Raw genomic sequence first — 25,166 nt, 5'->3', positions numbered from 1 at the left:
ATGTATAGAGCGCTGAGTCTGTGAAATTAAACAACAGTTTCACCTTCTTAATGTGGAAATTAGTGGTATTTTACTTACGGAGCATCATGATACCTTTGTTCTTACACAAGCTCCTGGATGGGATCAGGTGTGCAAACACAAACACTGCAGGCTGGGATTATGTGTTTCCTTATCAGCTCAAGTGTCCTAAGAACGTGCTCTTGGCAGATAAATGTTTCCTTGCATAGAAACAGAAACAGACAAAGCATTAGCATGCGGTCGAATAAATCCTTCTTGTCTCAAAGGCCACAGAGACAGCCAGAGTGTGAAGATAGCTGACACAGAAAAACAAGTCAGTGCCTCGGCTTTGGACACGTGGAGAGGGCAGCTGGCTCTGGAGCACGGGGGTGGCGGCTGCAGCGCCTTCTTCAGGAACGGAGAGGGGATATTTCATAACGGAGAGGTTATGGCCAGGGAGAACCTACGGGTTGCTTGCTCTGTGTGAGCAGCGGGTCTCCCTGACTTGTGAACCAGGTGCATCAGCTTGTCATGTGCGCGGGGCCGACACACTGTTCCCCACGGTCCCCAGTCTGCCTCCTGCCTGGGTGCCCTACTGAAGCAGGGGCGCTTGCTTTTTCTCGGTTGCTCCCCAAGGCTTTCTGGGCGGCGTGGACTTGGTCGCAGGGTCCGGGCCCCCATCGGATGGCCACGGGCTGGTCTCCTGTCCTGTGCCGGTCCTGTCCCCCCTGCAGCCAGGGGGCGGAGACAGACCACGTGCTCCCTGATGTGGCCCTTAAGCAGTCAGACTCTCCTGTTGGCAGGAGGTTAGCATGTTATGGTAGCATGTTAACATGTCATGCCATGTCAACCTGGCACAAACACGGGACTACGTCCTGAAAACTCTTATCAAAGAGAAAGGCGTCATGAATCATGATTCTGGAAAGCTATTTTGGTTGACATTGGGCTGGTATTACTCATTATTTGTGGGCAGACTTGAGAGATGCAAAAATCTCATCTTCCCCTGAGGGATGTACTAGGTGTTTCCATCACGTGGTGGGAATGTTTCAGGTACAAACACATGTGTGCTAAGTTGCTCAGTCGTGCCTGACTCTGTGTGACCCCAGGGACCGTAGCCCGCCAGGCTCCTCTGTCCATGGGATTCTCCAGGCAAGGACACTGGCGTGGGTTGCATGGCCTCCTCCAGGGGACCTTCCCTACCCAGGGGTCAGGCCTGCATCTCTCACGTCTCTTGCCTTTGCAGGTGGGTTCTTTACCTCTAGCGCCGCCTGGAACGTGTGAGGTTTCAGCGCTGGTGCACGGCAGGGTGAACCCAGGATGACAGAAGGGTTTGGAAGAGAAGAGACTTCCAGGAGTTTCCAAGATGAAGGTAGCTTTCTGTTTCTGGAGGGACGTGGACTCTGCTCAAAGGCCTGACCTTGTGTCATCAGAGCCTTCAAGGAGGAGAAATACTCTTTGGGGCAATGATGGACACCATCTGCCTTCACCGTGCCCTCGGCAAGAGCTGCTGATTTCCCTCCTTGGGGGTCTGATGCTACCATAACTGTTCCTTAATCGGTCTTCCATGGAACTGTTAAATTGTTTTCTTTAAGAGTCCTCAATAACTTGTCTCACAATCATTAAAACTTGCGTTTCCCACGTCAAACGTGGGAAGCAGAGGACAGAGAGAGGCTGGCGGTGCTGGTGTAAGTCAGCCACTGAACTTGGGCCTCTCACAAGCTCGCCGCCTGCCCGGGACTTGGGGCTGAATTACGAGAACCCGTGACCAAGCCCCTAACCTGCTGTCCTCTTGTGGTGCCCCCACCTAGTTTGTGAGCTCAAAGCAAGGACGTGATCAGGACGACCCTGTGGTCACTGCAACAAAGGAAAGCTGGGCTGGAGCTGCAGTGAGGCCTGCCGCTCTGGGACCTGGCATCAAGCACCCTCCTGGAGGGCAGCTGGCCGTCCCGCGGTGATTTCCCGTCCTTTCTGGCTGTGCCCCAGCCCTCTGTGGCCTCTCGGTGGCCGTCTGCACAGCGCTGGGCCCGAGCGCCGGCTCCTCGCGGTGTCCAGCCCAGAGCCATGTGGCCAGTGCTCCCCAGCGGGCACGCGGAGCCCCCGCCAGAAGCCAGCCTGGTGTGACGCGGGCCCTCCTCCACTGGAGCTGGCACCCACTCCAGCGTGCTTGCCTGGAGCATCCCAGGGACAGTGGAGCCTGGCGGGCTGCCGTCTATGGGTCACACAGAGTCGGACACGACCGAAGCAACTCAGCAGCAGCAGCAGCAGCAGCAGGATCTAGCAACTTCACTTCTGGGTGTTTTTCTGAGAAAAACAAACACACTAACTTGAAAAGACACATGCTTTCCTGTGTTCTTTGTAGCACTATTTACAACAGTGAAGATGAGGAACTGACCCAAGTGCCATTGATAAGTGAACAGATAAAGAAGCTGTAGTGCATGAATATAGTAGGATATTACTAACCCATGAAAAGAACAAACCCTTACCATCTGTGACAACATGGATGGACCAGGAGGGTTTTATGCTAAGTGAAGTATTAGAGAAAGACAAATAGTCTATGATTCCACTTATATGTGGAATCTAAAAAACACAGCAAGCAAACAGAAATGGAAACAGACCCACAGACTCAGAGGATGTACGGCGGTCGCCAGAGGGGAGACGCCGGGGCACCGAGTGACAGGGGTGACGGGTGAGAGGCTCAGGCCTCCAGGGGCAAAGTGACTGGGTCTCGTGTGTGCGCCGGCATCCTAACAGCCTCGTGTGAAGACAGAGGGCAACTCGACTCACCACCTTAGTCGACCTGAAAATGATACCGTTCTGTAAGTCAAATGTGCTTCAAAAATGGCCCAGCAGTTTGGAAACAGTGATTCGTGTCTCCCCTTCCTGGGAGACTGTTTGGCAAACAGTGTTTAGTTCCAAAAGAAGCTGGGTAATGACCCAGAGAGATGTTATGGGGAGGGAGGTGGGAGGGGGCTTCATGTTTGGGAACGAATGTAAGAATTAAAGATTTTAAAATTAAAAAGAAAAAAAAATGTGATATTCATGCTTCCTAATATTTGTGCGACAGCCCCTCCTCGCCCCCCCCACGCTCGGATGCCCATGTCAGTTAGTGGGTTTCGACAACATTCGCCCAACCCCCACCCCTGTCCTGTAAACCCCTCGGCCCGTGGAGATGTCGTGGATTTAGTTTAGTTCACTTGGCTGTTCTGTTAACTTGGCCAAATCATTCTAAGATCCATCTCTTAGGGGTGGGGGCTGGTGGGTGGAGACTGGCCTGACTGTGGTTCCGTCAGCTTCATCCCGCCCCTGGGCTGTCTGTCAGTGTCCCCCACGGTGGACCCACGGATGGGTTGCAGAGCCCCTCTGGGATGTGGAGGCTCTGTGTCACTATCTGCCCCCGACTTACTGCACACGAGGTATTACCAGCTGCACAGGGTGGAGGGCTTGTCTCCCTACATGGAGTTTCAGCTTCAGCATCAGTCCCTCCAATGAATATTCAGGACTGATTTCCTTTAGGATTCACTGGTTTGATCTCCTTGCAGTCCAAGGGCCTCTCAAGAGTCTTCTCCAACACCACAGTTCAAAAGCATCAATACTTTGGTGCTCAGCTTTCTTGCTGGTCCAACTCTAATATCCATACATGATGACTGGAAAAACCGTAGCCTTGACTAGACAGACCTTTGTTGGCAAAACAATGTTGCTGCTTTATAATATGCTGTCTAGGTTGGCCGTAGCTTTTCTTTCCAGGAGCAAGCGTCGTTTTATTTCATGGCTGCAGTCACCACCTGCAGTGATTTTGGAGCCCCCCAAAATAAAGTCTGTCACTGTTTCCATTGTTTCCCCATCTATTTGCTATGAAGTGATGGGATTGGATGCCATGATTTTAGTTTTCTGAATGTTGAGTTTCAAGCCAACTCTTTAACTCTCCTCTTTCACTTTTATCAAGAGGCTCTTTAGCTCCTCTCACTTTCTGCCATAAGGGTGGTGTTATCTGCGTACCTGAGGTTATTGGTATTTCTCCTGACAATCTTGATTCCAACTTGTGCTTCATTTAGCCTGGCATTTCACATGATATATTCTGCATATAAGTTAAATAAGCAGGGTGATGATATACAGCCTTGATGTACTCCTTTCCAATTTGGAACCAGTTTGTTGTTCTATGTCCAGTTCTAACTGTTGCTTCTTGACCTGCATACAGGTTTCTCAGGATGCAGGTAAGGTGGTCTGGTATTCCCATCTCTTTAAGAATTTTCCACTGTTTGTTCTGATCCACAGAGTCAAAGTCTTTAGTGTAGTTGATGAAGCAGAAGTAGATATTTTTTTGGAATGCTCTTGCTTTTTCTATGATCCAACAAGTATTAGCAATTTGATCTCTGGTTCCTCTGCATTTTCTAAATCCAGCTTGAACATCTGGGTGTTCTTGGTTCACGTACTGTTGAAGCCTGGCTTTGAGAATTTTGAGCATTGCCTTGCTAGCGTGTGAGATAAGTGCAATTGTATGGTAGTCTGAACATTGTTTGACACTGCCTTTTTTGGGATTGGAATGAAAACTGACCTTTTCCAGTCCTGTGGCCATTGCTGAGTTTTCTAAATTTGGTGGTTTACTGAGTGAAGCACTTTAACAGCGTCATCTTTTAGGGTTTGAAATAGCTCATCTGGAATTCCATCACCTCCACTAGCTTTGTTCATTGTGATGCTTCCTCAGGCCCACTTGAGTTTGCATTCCAAGATGTCTGGCTCTAGGTGAGTGATCACACCAGTATGGTTATCCGGGTCATAAGCTCTTTGTGTATTGCTGTTAGGTTTAAGTTCATTCTTTAAATTCTCTTAGGCAGTGCATGTCATGTGAGCTTTTTTTAAAATGGAAAGCTGCTTATTGGAAAAGCAGCTGTTCAGAGCATATGGGAGATATTAAGAAATACTGAGAAACCAGAATTGAGTGTTGAGCTTTTGAAAAACTGTGCTTTGAGTCTCCATATGGGGAGGTGAAATTTGAAGCACCTTCTTACCCTTGATGTCAAAACCTGGCAAAGACTTTAAATAAAGGAAAATTATGGAAACGTCTCTTTCATGATAGCAAACAAAAAAATCCTAAACAAAAATTGGCCAAATTATATAGGAATGCTAATATGTCATGATGCAGTGGGTTTATTCCAGGAAAACAAGGGTGGTTTAAAGCTAAAAAGTCAATGTAATTCAACGCTTTATCAGATGAAAGAGAAAACCCCATCTCAATGGATGCAGGAAAAGTATTAATAAAATGCAAACTCCATTCATTGTGAAATCTTTTAACCGACACTAGGAACCGAAGGGAACTTCCTCAGTCCAATAAAGAGAGTAGGTAACTGTCCAACCACAATCAGCCTCAGTCCAATGAAGAGAGTAGATGACTGTCCAGCCACAAGCAGCCTCAATCCAATAAAGAGAGTAGGTGACTGTCCAGCCACAAGCAGCCTCGTGAGTTAGTAACGCTGCCACCATGTGTGTTCAATAGTTCCCTAGGCGAGAAAAACATGCCTGAGGATTTGGAAAGAGGAAATAAAATTAATAATGTGACTGTGTACAGAGAAAGAAAGAACACATTTTAAAACTCCCCAAATTAATATGGAAACAGATCAATATTAAGAAATCACTTGTACTTCTCAATACCAGCGACAAATAGACAACAGAATCCTAAGACAGCAGCCTGCTCAGTCGTGCAAACAGCATCCAGCGGTATGTGGATGCCATGTGCACTGAGAACCAATCCCAGCTGAAGGCAATGAAAGGTGAGTGGGGCGAGAGGCCACACAGTTTTTAAATGTCAATCTTCCTCAAACTGACTATACATTCATTGTGATTCTAATCAATATTCACTGTGATTCTAATCAATATTCTAGCTGATTCCTTTTCTGGAAATCAGCACTCTTACTTGGAACTCAATGTGTGTGGTCATCAGCCTCTGAGATGACCCAGGAACCCCCAACTCCCCTCCTGTAGCCACCCACCCCCCGCCCTCGCCAAAGTGGACTGGCCCAGGGAGCCTCTTCAGTGCGGACACAGTGTCACTTCTGAAGCGCTGTCACCTTCACTCAAGGAAGCCACTTCTGGATCCCTGATTTACGCTCAGAGATAGTAAGTGAGGGTGTTTACACTGCCGAGTTTTGGGCCCAGCAATAAATAACCAATACAATACAGAAATGCAAAGCGCCTAGAAGAGCCAGAGCACGTGTGGGAACAGAGCTGGAGGGCTTCCTTCGAAGCGACAGTGACTGAGATGGCGTGATGCCGATGTGCGCCTTCCTGGGGGCTCAGCGGCAAGGAATCAGCCTGCCATGCAGGAGCCACAAGAGGTGTGGGTTCAATCCCTGGCTGGGGAAGGTTCCCTGGAGGAGGGCATGGCAACCCCCTCCAGTATTCTTTCCTGGAGAATCCCATGGACAGAGAAGTCTGGCGGGCTACAGTCCACAGGGTTGCGAAGAGTTGGACCCGACTGAGCGACTAAGCACACAGGCACCCATGATGCTGATGTAAAAGCAGACAAATGGAACCAAAGGACCAAACGGACGACACAGAAACCACCCCCTGATCCAGGCCACGGTGGCACCTCACTGTGGGGAAAGGACGTTTCAAAAATAAAACGTGTGTGCTAATTGGTTCAAGGTGGGAAAGAGTGAATTTTTGACTCTTTCCACATTTTATGCAAAAACAAATTCACATTCTAGGTGTACTGTAGGCCCACACGTGGATGAGGAAGCAGTCAAGATTTAAGGAGAAAGCAAAGAGCATGTCTCCCTTTTTCTGGGAGGTGAAGGCGTCTTAAGCAGGAAGCACACACTCGATAAACACGAGGAACAGGCTTGCTGCTTGTGTGACGTTGGGATTAAGAACGTCTGCTCATCAACAGACACAGCGAAGAAAGTGAAAATGCAGGTCACAGAAGAGGAGGCTTTGTCTGTACCTGTTTATCTCTATATACGTACATGCATCAGAGCATCTCATCCAACGAAAAACTACAAATTGCTCAAATACAGGCACAGCAAATAAAGTATTTACCACAATCCCTTCAGAAAAGAAAAATATCCAGACAGCAAGTAAATAGCAAAAGGGCTAAAGTGTTACTCGTTAGGGAGTAAGGCGTAAAGCCCCAGCGTGACACCAAGGCACACTCACCACGGCACACTCACCAAATGGCTGAAAAGAACTCACGTGCTGACTTGCGGCTGGCATGGCATGAGTGCAGCCATCACGCTGGAGGGCAGACAAAAGCCGTGTGCGTTCTGAGCCCGCAGCCCTCTGCCTCCCTGGCTCAGAGTCCCCACGGCCCCACGGACGCATGCACTTGAGCTGCGGCCAGAGCGGGCAGCCCGAGGCAGGTCCAGGCTCAGTGACAGCGTCCGAGGGGAAAAGAGCTCCCGGGGATTTAACAGAAAGAGCCCAGCAGACTGGCTCCTGAGGGGAGACTCTTACCGAGATGGCAGAAGCTCCAGAAGGAAGTTGCTGTGCAAATCTGTGACACAGCCAGGAACCTTTAAGCATTATTGAACAGCAGCCCTGGAGCCGCAGAGGCTGGAAAGCAGGCTGGTTTCCAGACACCGCGGTGTGAAGGCGGGAGGTGCGGGCAGTCGTCTGCTGGTCACTAGCTCCCCAGAAGGATCAGACCAGTTACAGTCATTGTTGCTTCACTGACCTGAAGTTGTTTCAGCAGGAAGCATCATGCGGATCAACATAGTTAAACCTGCAGCAAATCTGAGGGGCTTTATTTTATCCTTTGGTGCCGGGGTCCAACCCCGGTGGATCCAGGGTGATTCGAAGGTGGGGGGACGGAGTCGGCGTCTTTGGAAAAATACATATTTAATCACAGATAGAGAGAGATTAGGAAGATTAGTGGCGAAAAGGAGGCTGAATAACTTGGATTACGTGGAATAGCATCCATGCTCCAGATGGGAATTCAGCCAGAAAAACGGGAGCAAGAAAGAAGCGACATGGGGGAATCAGTCTTTCCGGAAACTGATCCGATTTCTTTATTTTTGGGTTAGCTTATATACCTTTTGTTACACATAGGGATGAATACAGAGTCGTGCGGGGGTCAGCAGTCCTGACCTTTATCAAAATCAGGTGCTTCACATAAATGTATAAAAAAAGGTCTTAGGGATATTACATCATCTTCTGGCCATGAATGAGATCTGCTGACATTTTATGATCCTTTCTTTCTGATAACCAAAAAACTTATTTCTTCCAAGGGTGTTTTTTCTTAAACCAGGCACCACCCTCCAAATAAAGTTACATTCCTATAGGGTGAGGGTGTAGTGAGTTACAATCAAGAAAGGAATTTATTTAACCCAAGGTTAACATGATTAGTCTTAAAGGTTAATGCTTATTTCTCCTATATGCTTAAAGGTTAATACTTATTTCTCCTATATGCTAGTTATATTCACGATAAGGGTAGGGAACATGGAGATTTAGCAGCAAACATCAGCCCAACAAGTGAAAATCCTTTCACCAATGCTCCTCTTAAGATCTGTTTAGTCTTAAGATATGATAAAGTTACATTCTTACATAGCAAGGACACAGTGATTTATAACAAAGTACAGTGATCTATTACAAAAGAGAAAATCCATTAACTCAAAAAGTCTAGTATTGCTAACATCAAAAACTACTATATTTCCTTTGCTATATTCCAAATATGTTGATTAATATATTCCCAGGTGCCTAAGGATATGGAGGCCTGGCGGCAATCATTGACTCAACAACAAGAAAAAGTCCTATGCTAATTAAGACTCTCAAAATACTCCAAAGCTCTCTGCTGTTTATGGTTGAGAGGTAGTAAGCAATCATGTGGCAGGAGTATGGATAATCCTGCCACACAAGCTAGTCTGTCAGCAGAGAGGTTTGACCTGAGACACCCTTGTTCCACCCAGAGCAGGGAATTAGCAGCAATTATTGACACAACAAATGAAAAACCCTCCACCAATATAATTCCTAACCAACCCACTATACTAATAATTTCTAACTCCCCAAAAGAATTCTCCTTTAGTAAGTCTAAAACATCTTGTGCCTCTCAGGTTGGGAGGCTGTAAACAATCACCTGTGGCCGGACGAGCCTATACAGGTGGGCTAGACAACATTCAGAGGAGTCCCTAAGCTGAAACACTCTTGTCACGCCCAGGAATTTTTATTGCCTTGGAGCTGCACGTTTACTCCTTCAAGAGAAACGGTTATGGGGGAGAGCCCCCCGTAAAGTCAGAGGTGTAGGTGAGAGCATAAAACAGACTCTGGTTTTGGGGTTAGATGCTCGGGAACAGGGGTTTCCTGAGGCTTGATCACGCCTTTGCGTATGCCAAGCCTCCTTCCTCTTGACCTTTGCCATGGGCGGAGTTCCTCAAGCTGGCCCCCGGCACTTTGGTTTAACAGCTTTCCCTCTTTGATCTGGCTTGTAAAGAACTGAGCCTAAATGCCTGTGTGGCCTTTGTGTGGTGATTTGGTTGTAAGATTTCAAACTTTATTCAATTTCAATCACGGAAAAATCACATTTTATTACAGTTTTTGGGTATTTCCCCAAATTAAGTCCCAATGCCAGCAAAGTCATAACTGAGATGCCTGTTTAGATTACTTTAAAATAAGGTATCTGATTTCTTTGAAACTATGGACCAGATAGTAATGGAAGGCATTAAATTTTGTTTTTTATATTGAACAATATTTCGGCAATATTAGACTCGGTGATTTACGACAATGGTGAACTGCTTTATTGAAATAAGAGACAAATGAATTTCAAGACAGAAAGCCTGGGAAACAGCCAACTGGACCCTGGGGTTCTAGAACATTCACTCTGACAGCACTTTCCACCTCCAGGTCGTGAGGGATTTGGCGTCACCAGGTTGAAGCTGGGGCTGTTCCAGAAGCTTGGATGGACAGGCGGACGGACGAGCCCCGGGGTTCGAGTCTCCCTCGAAGTTCCAGGCAGGGAGCTGCAGCCCCACAGCCCTGCGCGTGGGGAGAAGCTGCTGGTAATGAAAACACTTTTCTGAAAAAGCCTTAATTGGCGTAGAGGCAGCCGAGGGCTGGGCCTTGCTTTAGCGGGATTTAAGGGTTGGTAGCGATGGCACCCAACTCCAGTACTCTTGCCTGGAAAATCTCATGGACGGAGGAGCCTGGTGGGCTGCATTCCATGGGGTCTTGAAGAGTCGGACACAGCTGAGAGACTTCACTTTCACTTTTCACTTTTATGCATTGGAGAAGGAAATGGCAGCCCACTCCAGTGTTCTTGCCTGGAGAATCCCAGGGACAGGGGAGCCTGGTGGGCTGCCGTCTGTGGGGTCGCACGGAGTTGGACATGACTGAAGCGACGCAGCAGCAGCAGCTGTCGGTCTAGCTGTCTGTCTGGGGACTCCACCAGCTGCTGTGGGCCGTGCTTGCTGGGGGCCCGCCCACCATCTGCTCCGTCAGAGCGGAGGCCCCCAGGGGCGGCCTTAGGGCCCTCTGAAAGGGCGCCTCCTCATTGGCCCATTCGGCAGCTCTCACAGCTGCGGGAGGCCGGCCTTTGTTTTCGTGCCTGCGTTCTGCAGTGAACTTGTGCACACACGCACACACACATGCGTGCTGGCTCCGGGGGGAGCCCAGTGTATTCCCCGCAGGGCTGCACGGCTGTAGATCGGGGCCTGACCTTCGCCACCTCCCAGGAGGGTTGGTTCCCGTCAGAGCAACACAGGGACTGCTGAGGAGCCGGGCTGGCGGGGGGACAGTGAGAGCCAGGGGCGCCGGGGGTCCGAGACGCTGGCTGGAGACCCTCAGGGCCTCCCTAAGGGCACCTGAGACAGCGGTGAGGCCGGGTCACGTCCGTGTGTGAGATGTATCACCTGTAATACGGCTTGCTTTTAACAGAAAATGAAATGATGTATAGAAATGAAGCTTTGGGGAGACACAGAAGTTAATAGAAAAGGTAAAGCTGACCATCGCAGTCACAGGCAACAAGGAAAGCAAGCCCTAGGAGAAATAACAATAGTTACCGGAAAAGGAATGGAATTAGAGGAAACGCTGCCTCTGAGAGAGGAGGTCCACGGTCTATCATGGGCTCCAGGCTTACCCTTGTGAAACTGCACGGTGAATTCTGTGGATTACGGTCTAAATTACTAGAGCTGCAACTTCTAGATTCATATTAAAGTATCCATATTATGAATATTTTAATAATAATCACCCTGTTGATTGGCCTAGTTCATGACTGGCCCTTAAAAGCATCGGTTCCTTTCCTTCCACATTTAAGGTCGGCATCTGTGTCTGGAGCACAGAGCTGCGTGTCTCTGCTACTCGTGCTGCGGGGTGGTCTGCAGTCACAGATGGGCGGTGCCTCAAGGGTTATTCTCCCTGACCACACCGCGTTTCTGACAAGTAATGCTTTATAAGCACGCGGCCTAAATTCTAGCAGCTGAGCACTCCCTGCCTTGAGAGAAGAGATATCACCAAGGGCAACAGCAGCAGAGTCATTTGCTGCCACTTCGACCCTCAGGCTCCTGCCGGCTCGGCTTGTTTTGTCGGGGGTGGTGGGGAGGCAGGCAGACCATAAGCCCACCCAGAGAAGAGCGGCCATGGTGAGGGGCTCCCCGGGGCACAGGGAGAAATGCCGAGGGAGGGGAGGAAATGTTCTCACGTTTGGGGGCTGCAGAAGACACGAGAAAGTGTGGTCTGCAGTGATCAGTGGGCGGGGCCCAGCCTTGCAGGGATGATTCCAAGGCGCTCCCTGGGAGGGAGGGAGGGCTGGGTGATGCTAGGTCTCATCGCTCTGGTTTTGAACTTCGTGGCACGTTCTGTTTGGTCCAGTCAGGAACCACCCAGTGTCTCCAAAGGTGTCTGAGATGGTGGAGGGACTGATTGCCCAAGACCATGTGGTGCAGAGAGCTGGAGCGGCAGTGGCCCCGTCCGTCACTCCTCACTGAGGAACAGGTCAGGAGTGGCCCTGAGCATCTGCGCAGTGGCCCTCCCAGCAGAGCCCATGGCGCTGGGCAGAGGAGGGGCCTGACCCTGAGGTGGGGAAGCTTGGGCACCTGGGGAGGACGCGTGCAGGTGGGGTGGGGCTCTGGGGCCTGGGGCCGCCCACCCTAATAGCAGGGACCAGAATGCAGAGGGGGAGGGGAGGGGTCCATGTTGGGCGAGGGTTGGGCGCACTGGGGAGGCCCTCCCGGGGGGTGGCCCCTTGAGTGCCCAGGCCTCCAGCGCTGGGGTGAACAGCACCCGCAGACCCCCGGGGCTGGGCAGAGCCCCCTCCCCCAGGGCTCACCTTCCCGCTCCCAGGCTCACAGCCTGGCTCTGTGCTCTGGAGCAGACACCTTCTCTGTGATGAGTTCACCTTCGGGCATGCTTCCTGGCAGCAGGGTCTTTCCAGCTTCAAGCCAGTGAGGAAGGGTTCCTTTTCCAGACAGGCCCCCCACCCGACTTCTGGGTCCTCCAGCCTCCACTTAGATTGGTCCAGCTAGAACATAGTCAGGATTTGGCAAAATCAGCCGCATACAAACAAAGGAATTCTCTCTTGGAGCAAAACAGAAGGCACAGGACAACCTGGTGGAAAATGAGTCGTAAAACTTTAAAAAACGTTTAAAATGTGTCTCAGCCACAACGGAAGAGAACTGAAGCTCCACACAGATTCCAGGACATGGGAGGGGATGAGACACGGGAGGGGATGAGACACGACCCTCAGACTCGTTGGGTCCCAGGCAGATGGGCTGTCAGAGCTCACTTTTCTGGGGTTTCGAGCCGACGGCGCAGCCACCCACGTCAAACGCAGACTCAGTCTGGAGACCATCCCCATTTCTGTGGCCAGTGGAGCCCCAAGCAAGTCAGATCTGCACCACACACGTGCAGATCAAACGATGTTTCTTTACAGGCTGACAAGCAACCTTTTAAGTTTGAATGTTTACTGTTTTCAGTCCTAATTCCGCTTCTATATCTTAATTCTGAATAGCCTTCCTTCCCACTCCCACCTTAGGTCCATGGGGGTGTATCTCCTCTCTGATTGCACCACAGGTGCCGACCCCTCAGCTGGTCACGTGTTGGATGAAGCACTGTGGCCTCATCACGCCCAACCGTGGCAGGCAGGGGACATCACTGGTGTTGGTGATACAGCTGAGGACCTGGATTCAGCTGTGAGTCCACAGCCGGATGCCTCTGTTGACACAGGGCCCCTTAGAAACAATGCCGGATGAACGTTGGGCCTTTCTCTTCATGCCTGTTTCAGCTCTCACTTAAGAAGGCACATGCGCTTTCCAGAGAAATGTTGGGAAGAAGTGGGGAAGAATTAAAAGGGAAGGAAACACCAGATGTATTGCAAACAGAATGCATTTTACAGTGAACACCTGTCCGACCCACTGGGAACTGCCAGTTAGATCTCACCAGTCGCCTGTCTTCACTTCTCCAGTTTTATCCTCCGCCCACCCTAGGTCGATGCCCATTCACAGCGTTTCTCCTTCTGGAGCAGAGCTCACACTCAGTGAGTGCTTGAGCACTCGTGGAGCTTTGACATGGGCTGCCCCGAACAGTGTGGGACGGACCCTGCAGAGACAAGGTTCCCGGGGCCCCTCCAGGTCCCCTGCCATTTCCCTGTTGCGATCGTGGGTCTGACATGTCTCCACCAAGGGCTGGCCTGCCCGTGGCCTCACAGGACAGGATGCGTGACAGGCTCACCTGTCGAGACTCACCTGTGCGGTGGGGACAGGAGGGACCTCTGTGAACACTCCCTGTTCTCCACCCCTCCTGCCTGCGGGCTCCTCTGCAGCAGGATGTCTGGCTGCTGAGCGTCTGCTATGCCTCTTCTCTTCCTGAAAACGTCTGTTTCCATTGCCCCTGGGGGTCTGGGCTGCAGGGGCGGCACCGGCTTAGTTTTCTGGAGCTGCTGGGCATTCCCCCGGCTTGTCTTCACTGTTCCCACCGGCGCTGTCAGCTGTGTAAATTCTGCTGTTCTTCCTGTTGTGTGGTATTCACGCTTGACTCCCTATGGCTGGTCTGGCTTGGTGTTTGTTCAAATGTTTTCACCGTTATTTTTTTTGAGTGGTTTCTGTTACTGAATTTTGATGTTATTTATTCTAGGTGTCAGTCCTTTGTCAAATATGTTTTTGAGAATTATATATATCTGCAGTCAGAGCAGTGATTTGATGAGCAAAGATTTTAATTTTGATAAAGTCTAATCGTCAAAGCTATGATTTTTCCAGTAGTCATGTATGGATGTGAGAGTTGGACCATAAAGAAAGCTGAGTGCCGAAGAATTGATGCTTTTGAACTGTGGTGCTGGAGAAGACTCTTGAGAATCCCTTGAACAGCAAGGAGATCAAACCAGTCCATCCTAAAGGAAATCAGTCCTAAATATTCATTGGAAGGACTGATGCTGAAGCTGAAGCTCCAATACTTTGGCCACCTCATGTGAAGAACTGACTCATTGGAAAAGACCCTGATGCTGGGAAAGATTGAAGGCAGGAGGAGAAGGGGATGGCAGAGGATGAGATGGTTGGACGGCATCACCGACTCAATGGACATGAGTTTAACTAAGCTCCGAGAGTTGGTGATGGAGAGGGAAGCCTGGCGTGCTGCAGTCCTTGGGGTTGCAGAGTCAAATACGACTGACTGAACTGAGCTGAATCAACAGAAGTAATGTGAGTGTGTCCCTAATGCACGTTTACGTGGTTCATGTGTTCTTCCGGGTCCCTGTATGTGTCACGTGAAATGTGGCGACTGTGCCCCCCACTGTGTAAGCCCACCACACACCCTGCTCTTTCGGTACAAGTGTTGCAGGCAGGACCTTGCCACGAACTCTAAGTTGCGGTAGCTTTTCCTCTGAGCATCACATGCAGTTGATACTTTCCTGCAAAACCAGGGGCTGCATCTCAGTGTCCTGAACCCACACTGTGCAGCCTTTTGCTTTGTCACCACAACAAGGTTGGCCAGAGGGGAAGAATGCTGTGATGCAGGGTCTTCAGCAGCCTGGAAATTCCTGGAGGTGGTGCTGTCTGGGCACCAATCGTCTGGTGTGGCTCCTGGCCCCACCATGGGGGAATCCAGCTAGACTGATAGGTCACTGACCTCCAAACAGCCAAATGTCTCCTCGAAGTGTTCTGGGCACCCGTGTAACAGCATCTGGGCTGCTCACAGTCCATAGAATGAGAGTGGTCGGCTATACCTGTCTGCTTCCTGGCGGCAGGCAGCGTAATGATGACTGTTGAATGGTTTTCAGTTTATGTTGACAAACAGCCTCAGCCAACCCACTGAGAGAATAGTGCTGTCTGCATTTGGGGGCCCTTCGCTTTAATGCAATTAGTTTTCCCTCCCCCTTCAGCTTCCAAGCAAAGCAGTGGTTCTGCCGTTAAAAGTCTGACACTTTAATTGGAGTTTCGATCAGAAATTTCAGGGTATGGAATTGTTGCATGGCACCAGGTTTCGGTAGGAATGACGGCTTCACACATGAGTCATATGAAATCGTCACAGTTTTACTGGAGAGCTTTACTGAAGCCCAGTATGGGGGTTTGAGGATTTGTCCAAGACTGAGGAACAAAGAATAATCTTCAGATCTCCACCCACCCTGGTAAATAGGCATGAAAGTGAAAGGGAAAGTCCCACAGTCATGTCTGACTCTTTGCGTTTCCATGGACTGCAGCCTGTTCCACTCCACGGAATTCTCCAGGCAAGAGTACTGGGCTGGGTTGCTTTTCCTTCTCCAGGGGATCTTCCCAACCAGGGGATCGAATCCAGGTGTCCCACATTACAGGCAGATTCTTTACCAGCTGAGCCACCAGGGAAGCCCAAATAGGCATGAGAGCGACCCAAACCGAAAATATCACCTCCAGGGGCATTTCTCCTAAAAGCCCTGAAGTGGACCAATCAGCATTGCTAGATGGGAAGGCGGGTAAGTGAAGGTCAAGGACACTGGCATCAGGAAGGACCTGGGAGAGGTGCGTGTGCAGGGCTGGCTCGTTACAGGGTTACCCGTGCGCCACAGCCGACAGGCCTCTGCCTCTCAAGTCAGGACACTTCCTGACTGAGCCCGTGGGTGTTGGCGCTGCTGTGACCTACATGAAATCGATGTTCCAATTCCAAGTGTGGGTTAAAAAGCGGTCACTGTGGGTTGGTGGTGGTGTTTCCCGGATTAAGCTGCTGACCGACTGGAAGGTCACAGAGGAGGTGTCCATCAGCGGAGAGAAGGCCTGCTCCGTCCGCAATGAGGAGGCCCGCTCCATCCATGGTGAGGAGATGAAAAGTGGCCTCGGGACACTCTTCCCCGCAGACTGCAGACGCCGGGCTTGGAGCAACCCGAGGGGCCTCCTCGCCTCAACCCAGGGCCAACCCACCACCCTCCTTCCTGTAGCTGTCCCCACGCCCCCCACACTCCCCACGCCTGCCCACTCCTCCCCACACCCCACCCCACCCCGCCTTCCTCTAATCCAGCCACCCTCGGCCCATCCTTCCCTACTGGACTCTCCCACCTGCCAAGACCCCAGGGCCGGGCCTTCACCCTGCACAGCTCTGGGCCCGGGGACGTCAGGGGGGCCTGGTCCCCCACTCCGGGCCGCCCCCTCCCTCACCTGCGTCCCCTGCGGGGCACCAGGCCACCCTGACCCATCACTGTCTGACCGTCTCCCTCGGGGGGTGGCTCATCCACCCCTGTGTCTCCCGCTGAGGACCCCACATTACCCCTAGGTGCCCAGCCCCTGCTCACACTCCCGCTGACCGTGACTCTGAAATCCGGGGACCTCTGCCCTACGACCCTGCCACCCCCAGCTCCTTGGTGTCACCAAACCTCACGGTGAAGTGGGTGAACCAGTGGGAGGTGCTTCTCACTTGATCACAGACACGCCCACCTGACCATGTGTAACAAGACCCCACACAAGTTCTGATGATAGTTGAGGGTGAAATGCATGTTCTGGTGCCACTTTTTGGCATTTTAACCATTTTTCTCTCTTTCATCTGGGAGGTTTGCCTCTTCTGTGTTTCACTCACGTGCTGGTTGACTTTTTCTCAGGTTCTCTCCAGATTCGTCTCTGAGGGAGTGTCCTTTGCTTCCTGCTCTGAAAAGTTCCTCTGACTTTACTCTTTACCTCACTGAAGGTGGGGCTTGACGTCCGGGTTGGAGCAGGCCTGTGGCCCTGCGGTCGCTCTGCCTGGGGTTCTCTGCCAATCAGGGCCTGTTTGGGCCGCTGAGACGATCCTGGCTTGTTTCCGCTCATCCATCAGGTGCTGCTGCCCGTTGACTGGGGTTTACGAGTAAAGACATCTGTGTCGCTCGTACTTGGAGCTGCCCCATCGTGGGGTGCAGCCCACTCTGTCCCTGGGGCCCCATTCCCGTTAGAATGTGTGGATTGGTTCAACTGTCCCTGCAAAGAGTCGATGTGACTTAGCAGCTGAACAAGGGCAGCAAGAGGAGGGGAGCCCAGCTCTCAGCTGGTGTGTTTTTAGCTCCATTTTGGAAAAAGAAAGACAAGATGGAGAGAAGCATAGCTGTCACCCTGAGGAGTATGAAGGCAGCAATGGAGGTTTTAAATGGCAGAGAAGTTGGTGTCCACACTGGAGGTACCACATGGCTGGCATTCGGAGGGAAGGTGCTGGAGACCATCACCCTCTTTGCAGTTCAGCGACCCCACAGGCAAGTCAGCCGAGTGTTCTCTGCCTGCCGCTCACTCCTGCCATCTGGGGTTAAGTCTGGGGCTGCAGTTGCATTTGCCCACTCAGGCAGCCGTAACAGAGTGTTATGGATGTAGTGCGAACAACACACATTTCCCGTCTCCCGTCCTGGAGGCTGGAACCCAAGACCCAGGTGTGGGCAGGACCGGTCCCCCTGAGGCCTCTCCCCGTGGCCTGTGGACGGCCGTCTCCTGCCCGTGTCCTCGCTTGGCCACCCTGTGTGTGTGGGTCCCTATGTTCTGACCTCCTCTTCCCACAAGGACACCGGGTCTATTGGATCAGGGCCCACCTGAATGGCCTCATTTAACTCAATTCTCTGTTCAAAGACCTTGCTGTCATAGGCAGGCCCGATGGGAGGTGCTGGGGGCAGGGCTGCCACACATGTGTCTGGGGGCAGAATCTGGGCATCACGCCAGCCAGAGGCATTGTGGCCTTTGTGTGAAAGTGAGAGACCGGTATCCCCCACGGTTCTGGGGCTGAGCTCCCGGGGCAGAACCACGGCCTGCCTGAGGACTGAAACACTTGGGCCTACAGCTCCTGGGGAAGGACGTGGATTTGGAACTCGAGTTGGGACCTGGCTTAGTGTGTGGATGGCGCCCACAGGCCGAGCAGACCCGCTCCCAAGTGGCCATGTCCTGGCGCCCTGCACTAAGCCAGGGCTCCCAGAATGAAGCCTCTCCCAAGTTCCTGTTAGGGCATGTCTGCCAAGCGGGGGGTTTGTGATCCACGTGGTGATGGTTGGAGCCAGAGGCTTGGTGCAGACTTGTGGGGACTGAGCACAGATGTGGGCAGGATGAGATGACACTTTCAGACACGTCTATGCACGGGTCAGCACACGAGTGTCCCTTCAGGCATCGATGCCTCGCTCCGAGTATCTTGGAGGTCCTTGGTGTTTATTTACTGGGCACCTTCCACCATTGCCTCGCACACACCAGCCGCAGCTGTGGGTGTTTGGGACTGCCCGATTTTCTGTAACAGCGAAGAACATTTGTGGTTCACGCTACTTCTGTGTTATTCCCACATCTGCCCCCTTTGCCCTGGGATCACTAGATCTTCCCTGTTTACACCTCGGCCTCCCTCGTCGAGGGGGTGCGTCTGCCCAAGTGAGCTCTGTTACCTCTGATCAGCCTGAGAGGCAGTGCGGTTCTGAGAACTCCAGCCCGGACAAGAGCAGTGGAGGGGCGCGGACATGGCCTTGGATCTGTCATCCCAGGAACAGACGTTGACTGTGGAATGGTGAAAGTGCCTGACTTTGACCCGGACTCTGACTCTGACCCCAAGCCTAACCCTTCCGATCTCATCTACCCCATGGACACACAAGATCCTCTTTAGTGGGGAAGACTTTTACTCTGAAAAATACTCTGACAGTAAGTAAGGTTCAGTTACTCAAGAAACACCTGCCTTCAGGCCGTGTGTGAAGCATTTCGGGGGCACATCAGGTGAGCCGGGGAAGCAGGCTTGGGGATTGCCCGGCCTTGTAACGTTCCTTCACTGGTCCAGGTGCGCGCCCAGCGCGGATGGGTACAGAGAGCTTTCCTGCAGAGGATTCAGTTGGCGGAGGCGACTCACCGCCCTTGCGGGGCGGGCGGAGGGTGTTCAGGAGGGCGGGACGCGGCCGGGGAAGGGGTGCGGGCGGTCACAGGCCCGTCGGTCGGGCGCCCTCTCCCCTGACCTCCGAGTCTCCGCCACAGACACGGCTGAGCTCACCCGCCCCTCCCGCCGGCAGGAGGAAGGCGCCCGGAAAACGTCCACTTTGGGGAACTCTGTTTCTGGGGTCCGCCTACCTGAGGGCAGCCTCGGGGTCCGTAAGGGCTCTGTGCCCGACCCCGCTTTCCTCCGACGAGCGCTCGGCCCGCCGGCAGCAGCGGCCTCTCAGCGGTTGGCTCCGCGCTCGCCCGGCCTCCGCGCCCCCGGCCTCCGCCCTCCCCCCCGGCCCCGCGCCGAGCCGCCCCTCCCGCGCCGCCCCGGCTCCGCCCCTCCCCGCGCCGCCCCTCCCCGCGCCGCCCCGGCTCCGCCCCCGGCACCGCCCCTCCCCGCGCCGCCCCGGCTCCGCCCCCGGCACCGCCCCTCCCGCGCCGCCCCGGCTCCGCCCCCGGCACCGCCCCTCCCCGCGCCGCCCCGGCTCCGCCCCTCCCCGCGCCGCCCCGGCTCCGCCCCTCCCCGCGCCGCCCCTCCCCGCGCCGCCCCGGCTCCGCCCCCGGCACCGCCCCTCCCCGCACCACCCGGCTCCGCCCCCGGCACCGCCCCTCCCCGCGCCGCCCCGGCTCCGCCCCTCCCGGCACCGCCCCTCCCCGCGCCGTCCCGGCTCCGCCCCTCCCCGCGCCGCCCCGGCTCCGCCCCGGCGTCTTGGGGCGGGGAGGGAGACCAGGGGGCGCTTCTGCCCTCCCGGCGTGAGGGCTCTGCCCCGGGCCTCCCAGCGCAGGGGCGGGCCGGCTCCCTGCGGCCGGCTCCCGGGGCCTCGCTGACTGGGTCCCGCCCCTCAGGCCTCTCAGCTTCAGGGATGTGACATGAACGCCCTTTGTGGTGAGAAAGGAGGCGGAGGAGAGAGAGGAAAGGCTCACCCCGTGACCAGGAAAGCTGCAGCCGCAGGAGGGGGAGGGGGAGCTCCCGGGGGGGCGGTGGGCAGGGGCGGGGTGCGCCCACCCAGTGTGGGCCCTGCCAGGCGCCTGGCGTCTCAGGCCCCGTGCCCCTGCTGTGACGTGCGCTGGTCCCACTGAGACCCCACACGCTGCAGCCGCGGGCCCGGGCCACACCGGGCGGGGGTGGGGGTCCCTCGGAGGGGCAGACCGGGCGCTGTCGTTCTCCCAGGCTCTTGCTTCTCCTCTCGGCACTTCCCTCTGTCACCTGTTTATGAATCTTGTCTCCCCAGACCCCCTCCCCCCCCCCCGCACCCCAAGCCAAGCCCAGGCAGCATCTCAGGGAGGGGCCAGGCCACCGGTTAGCAGAGTCACAGTGCCCGCCTCTCAGCTCAGCGGCCGTGGTGACTGGCAACAAGATGACGTCATGACCTCTGACCCCTCACAGGAGGCCCTGCGTTGGAGGGAAGGAGAGTTACTGACGTCAGTGGGCGGTGGTCAGGCTAACTTCCCTGGAAGTGAGCCTGGGGACCTGCAGGAAGGGGGAGCGGTGATCCCTGGCTCCCCTGAGCTGTAGACGCTCTCCTTGCCCACCTCCCGGTCATGTCCCCATCCTCCCCCCCCCACCCCATAACGGGCTGGACCTGGGCCTGTTCTACTTCCCCCGGCTCATGAGGCTCATCAGGGGCTCATATCAGCCCCGAAGAGCCAAGGTCAGCAGAGGGGGGACACAGTCCTGCCTTTTACTAGTGAGTACACGTCAAATGATCGATGATGATTAAGTGCTCACAACAAATGCCTGGAGGATCGAGCGGCTTTCTGTAGGGCGCGTCCTCCTGCTTCAGGGGAGGAAGGCCCGTCCCTGGCTTCCTGCTGGTCCCGCATCTGTTTGTGAGCTTTGCGCCTCCTCCGGGCTCTGGCGTCTGTTACCTCCATGCAACATGGTACGGCACGCTCATCCGTGCCTAGTGTGCTAATTTGTGCAGTTTTTAAAAAAGAATTGTCTGCTCGTGTCCTCTGCCCGTTTTCCACTGAGGATTTGTGCTTGCTTCACACTTGCACACGTGATTATAAACACCTGCTTCAGGGGCAGTCCACGACACTGCATTTGATGGTGAAACTCTTTAAACTTCATATTTCGAGTTGACGTTGACAGGAAAACACTTGCTGCCCTGCTGACCTTGTCACTCGAGGAGAACAGGGTTTCTGGAGGAGATTAGCAAGTGAACACTGAGGGTCTCAGCGCATTTGAACTACCCCTGCACCCAAAAAGATATGAGCCGGTTGTCCATAAAATGCTCCTGTAAATAACTACACGAAAATAGAAATGCATACTGAAAATTACTAGAGAGGGTGAGAAGATGCTGACCCCAAAACCACGCCAGAAGCAGGTTCCTGCAGTTGACGTTCAGATTAGTTCTAAAGTTTTTAGCTAGCAAGGCAAAGACACATCATCTTCAAATGCAAGTGCATTCATTTCTAAATTCGTTGCACCAGCTAAGCTTCGGCCCAATTCTCATAAAGACTGGGAAAGTGACTTTAATCCTTCTAGAAAGTATTGGAGCCACCATGCTCTCTGGTGTTTAACTTTTTCCAGGCAATGCAGCTCGCTGTGCCCTCTGGCAGCCCTCTGGCTTCATCTGACCTGAGCAGGCACACTGGTTCTTCAAGGGTGATTTTGTTTCTATTTATTTTTGGTTATATGATGTTGGCTTGAAGCACTGAGCAGATCTCCTGGGACAATTAAGCCATGTTCATTAGGAAAGATTTAGCTGAGTCCCCTACTCTTACCTGGGCTCTGAAAGAATGCGGACGGCAGCACAGTGTGGGAGAGGCTGAGGTCAGGGTCGTCCAACAGGAATGCTTGCATGAGCGGCTGGCAACTGTTTTCACTAAGAACGAGAATGCGCGGCCTCTGTCGCTGCGTATTGTATGCTAATTATCACCTTTTTTAAACTAAGAATGCCTGATTGCTAATGAAAGTAGAGACAAGACCCTTGGGTGTTATTAATGGCTCTGAAGAACCCATAATCTGTTGGTGTGCTTACATTTTAAAGATCAAAACTTATAATGAAAGCAGGTAAGAAAAGAGGCATATTCATGTTTATCCAATTAAATCAATTTCTCTTTTTTGTGTTTAACTATCACAGGGGTCAAACCCTATGGTTTTCCCAGTAGTCACGTACAGATGTGAGAGTTGGCCCCTAAAGAAGGCTGAACACTGAAAATTGATGCTTTTGAACTGTGGTGTTGGAGAAGACTCTTGAGAGTCCCTTGTACAGCAAGGAGATCAAACCAGTCAATCCTAAAGGAAATCAACCCTGAATATACATTGGAAGGACTGGTGCTAAAGCTCCAATACTTTGGCCACCTGATGGGAAGACCTGACTCACTGGAAAAAACCCTGATGCTGCGAAAGACTGAAGGCAGGAGGAGAAGGGGACGATAGAGGAGGAGATGGTTGAATGGCATCACTGACTTAATGGACATGTGTGGGGCCCTAAATGGGAAACCTTGAAAAAAGAAGGGCTAGCTTTGCGGTTTAGAGCGGAATAGATGAGGGCGTGGCCTAAGTTGTTTGTTAAAACTTTTGATTGGCCTCTTGATTTCCATGCACGTGGACAGCGGGTGATCACCATAGACTGTTGAAACAATGAAGCGCATAACGACTTGACCTTTAACGTGATTGGTGCAACTATGGCATATTACAATTTGACCTTTAACGTGATTGGTGCAACCCTCGCAAAAACCCCTTGCTTGCCTGTATAAACCAAGAGTTTGTGGCAATAAAGTGGAACTACTTAGACGGAACCCCTGTCACGGCTGATTATCTCTCGCTGGCGGAGGGGCTGGGTTGGGGGACAGCAGGCTCACCTCTCCTCAGGACCCCTCAGCTTTGCTGAGGGAAGTTCCACTGCCTCTCTTTCTGCGGAGCGCCCCCTGCAGACATGAACTTGAGCAAACTCTGGGAGATGGAGAAGGACAGGGAAGCCTCACATGCTGCGGTTCACGAGGCTGCAGAGTCGGACATGACTCAGCAAGTGATCAAGCGTCAGCAAACTATGAATCCTGGCCTGAATCGAGTCCATCGGTGTTTGTGTAAATAAAGTTTTATTGGCACTCAGCCATGCTTGTTGGTCGTATCCCCTGTGCTACTATGAGCTTCAAGGGCAGCCCTAAGCTGCTGTGACCGAGACCACGTGGACCTGGAGAAGTTTATGCCTGGCCCTTTGCAAGAAACCGTGCTGCCCCAGCTTCATCATGTAGCTTTCATAGCTAATCTAGGATTTCCAGCACTTACCCTGATCTAGCACTGGAAATACAAAGGTGAGGGAAAGCCCCTCATGGGCTCCCTCAGGCCCTGAGAGAGACACGGTCAGACCCCTCCCACAGGAGGCTGAGCACCGTGGTGGTGAGCATGAGGAGCAGAGGGTCCTGGGTGGCACAGAGGGCTGACAGGCTAGTGAGGGGCTGGGGACACCTCTGCTTAGAGTTGCAGGGTGAGCAGGCGTTCTCCAGAAGACGGTAACAGGCTGGGGCAGAACGTCCCCATGTCTCAGCTCTGGGGGCAAGGAGAGACCCTGGGGCACTCGAGGAGTGGAAGAGGGGAGCTGGAGCCTGGAGACAGCCTGAGCTCAGAGCAGGACAGAGATGGTAAAGGCTGAGGCTGAGTCCCACAGAGCCCACTGATCATGGTGAGGACGTTATTCAGACCAAAAGGAAGTCATGGAAGGTTTTTAGGTGCAGGTCTGATGTGACCAAGCATCACTGTGAAGCGTTACTCCTCGCTGCAGTGAGAAGAGTGGATGGCGGTTCATGAGCGCTGATATGGGCGGGTCGTTTTCTACTGCAGTAGTCCAGGCAGGAGGACATCATCCCTGGACTGAGCAGGCTCGGAGCTGCAGAGAGGGGATGACTCTTGCTGCTCATCCCTCCCTCCATCCTTTCATCATCCACATACCCATCTACGCATCCGTGGACCCACACACCAACCACCGTCTGTCTACCCATCCACCCATCCAGCTGTTCATAGTTTCACTCCCACCCAGCCTCCTCCATCCACCCACCCACCATCCTCCATCCACCCACCATCCTCCATCCACCCACCCACCATCCTCCACCCACCATCCTCCATCCACCCACCCACCATCCTCCATCCATCCACCATCCTCCATCCACCCACCATCTTCCATCCACCCACCCGCCATCCTCCATCCACCCACCATCCTCCATCCACCCACCATCCTCCATCCACCCACCATCCTCCATCCACCCACCATCCTCCACCCACCCACCATCCTCCATCCACCCACCCACTATCCTCCATCCACCATCCTCCATCCACCCACCATCCTCCATCCACCCACCCACTATCTTCCACCCACCCACCATCCTCCATCCACCCACCATCCTCCATCCACCCACCCACCATCCTCCATCCACCATCCTCCATCCACCCACCATCCTCCATCCACCCACCTACCATCCTCCACCCACCCACCATCCTCCATCCACCCACCATCCTCCATCCACCCACCATCCTCCATCCACCCACCCACCATCCTCCACCCACCCACCCACCATCCTCCATCCACCCACCATCCTCCATCCACCCACCCACCATCCTCCACCCACCCACCATCCTCCATCCACCCACCATCCTCCATCCACCCACCATCCTCCACCCACCCACCCACCATCCTCCATCCACCCACCATCCTCCATCCACCCACCATCCTCCATCCACCCACCCACCATCCTCCACCCACCCACCATCCTCCATCCACCCACCATCCTCCACCCACCCACCATCCTCCATCCACCCACCCACCATCCTTCTACACTCACCCATCCATCCACCCTCCACCCACCCACCCACCCACCCACCCACCCATCTATCCCCTAGTGCCAACCAGGTCCTCCCACATGAGCTGCCCACATCTGCCCCACATGGCCCTGGTACAG

At 53.3% G+C, this 25,166-nt stretch overlaps 2 long non-coding RNA genes across 2 annotated transcripts; one reads left to right on the top strand and one right to left on the bottom strand.

The window, feature by feature from the left end:
• Positions 1-12,526: 12,526 nt before the first annotated feature.
• Positions 12,527-19,617, bottom strand: LOC114112459 (uncharacterized). The gene is made up of 2 exons (XR_006057732.2): positions 18,743-19,617; positions 12,527-18,594 (listed from the first exon to the last, which is right to left on the bottom strand). It is a non-coding gene; the product is annotated as an uncharacterized LOC114112459 (long non-coding RNA).
• Positions 19,618-19,954: 337 nt separating this feature from the next.
• LOC114113923 (uncharacterized) lies at positions 19,955-23,012 on the top strand. The gene is made up of 2 exons (XR_009596242.1): positions 19,955-20,148; positions 22,352-23,012. It is a non-coding gene; the product is annotated as an uncharacterized LOC114113923 (long non-coding RNA).
• The last annotated feature ends 2,154 nt before the right edge of the window (positions 23,013-25,166 follow it).

The sequence above is a fragment of the Ovis aries genome, chromosome 1, assembly GCF_016772045.2.
Source record: "Ovis aries strain OAR_USU_Benz2616 breed Rambouillet chromosome 1, ARS-UI_Ramb_v3.0, whole genome shotgun sequence".
Lineage (NCBI taxonomy): Eukaryota > Metazoa > Chordata > Mammalia > Artiodactyla > Bovidae > Ovis > Ovis aries.
The sequence above is the reverse complement of the archived record's forward strand: the minus strand, read 5'-3'. Positions and strand labels throughout refer to the sequence as shown.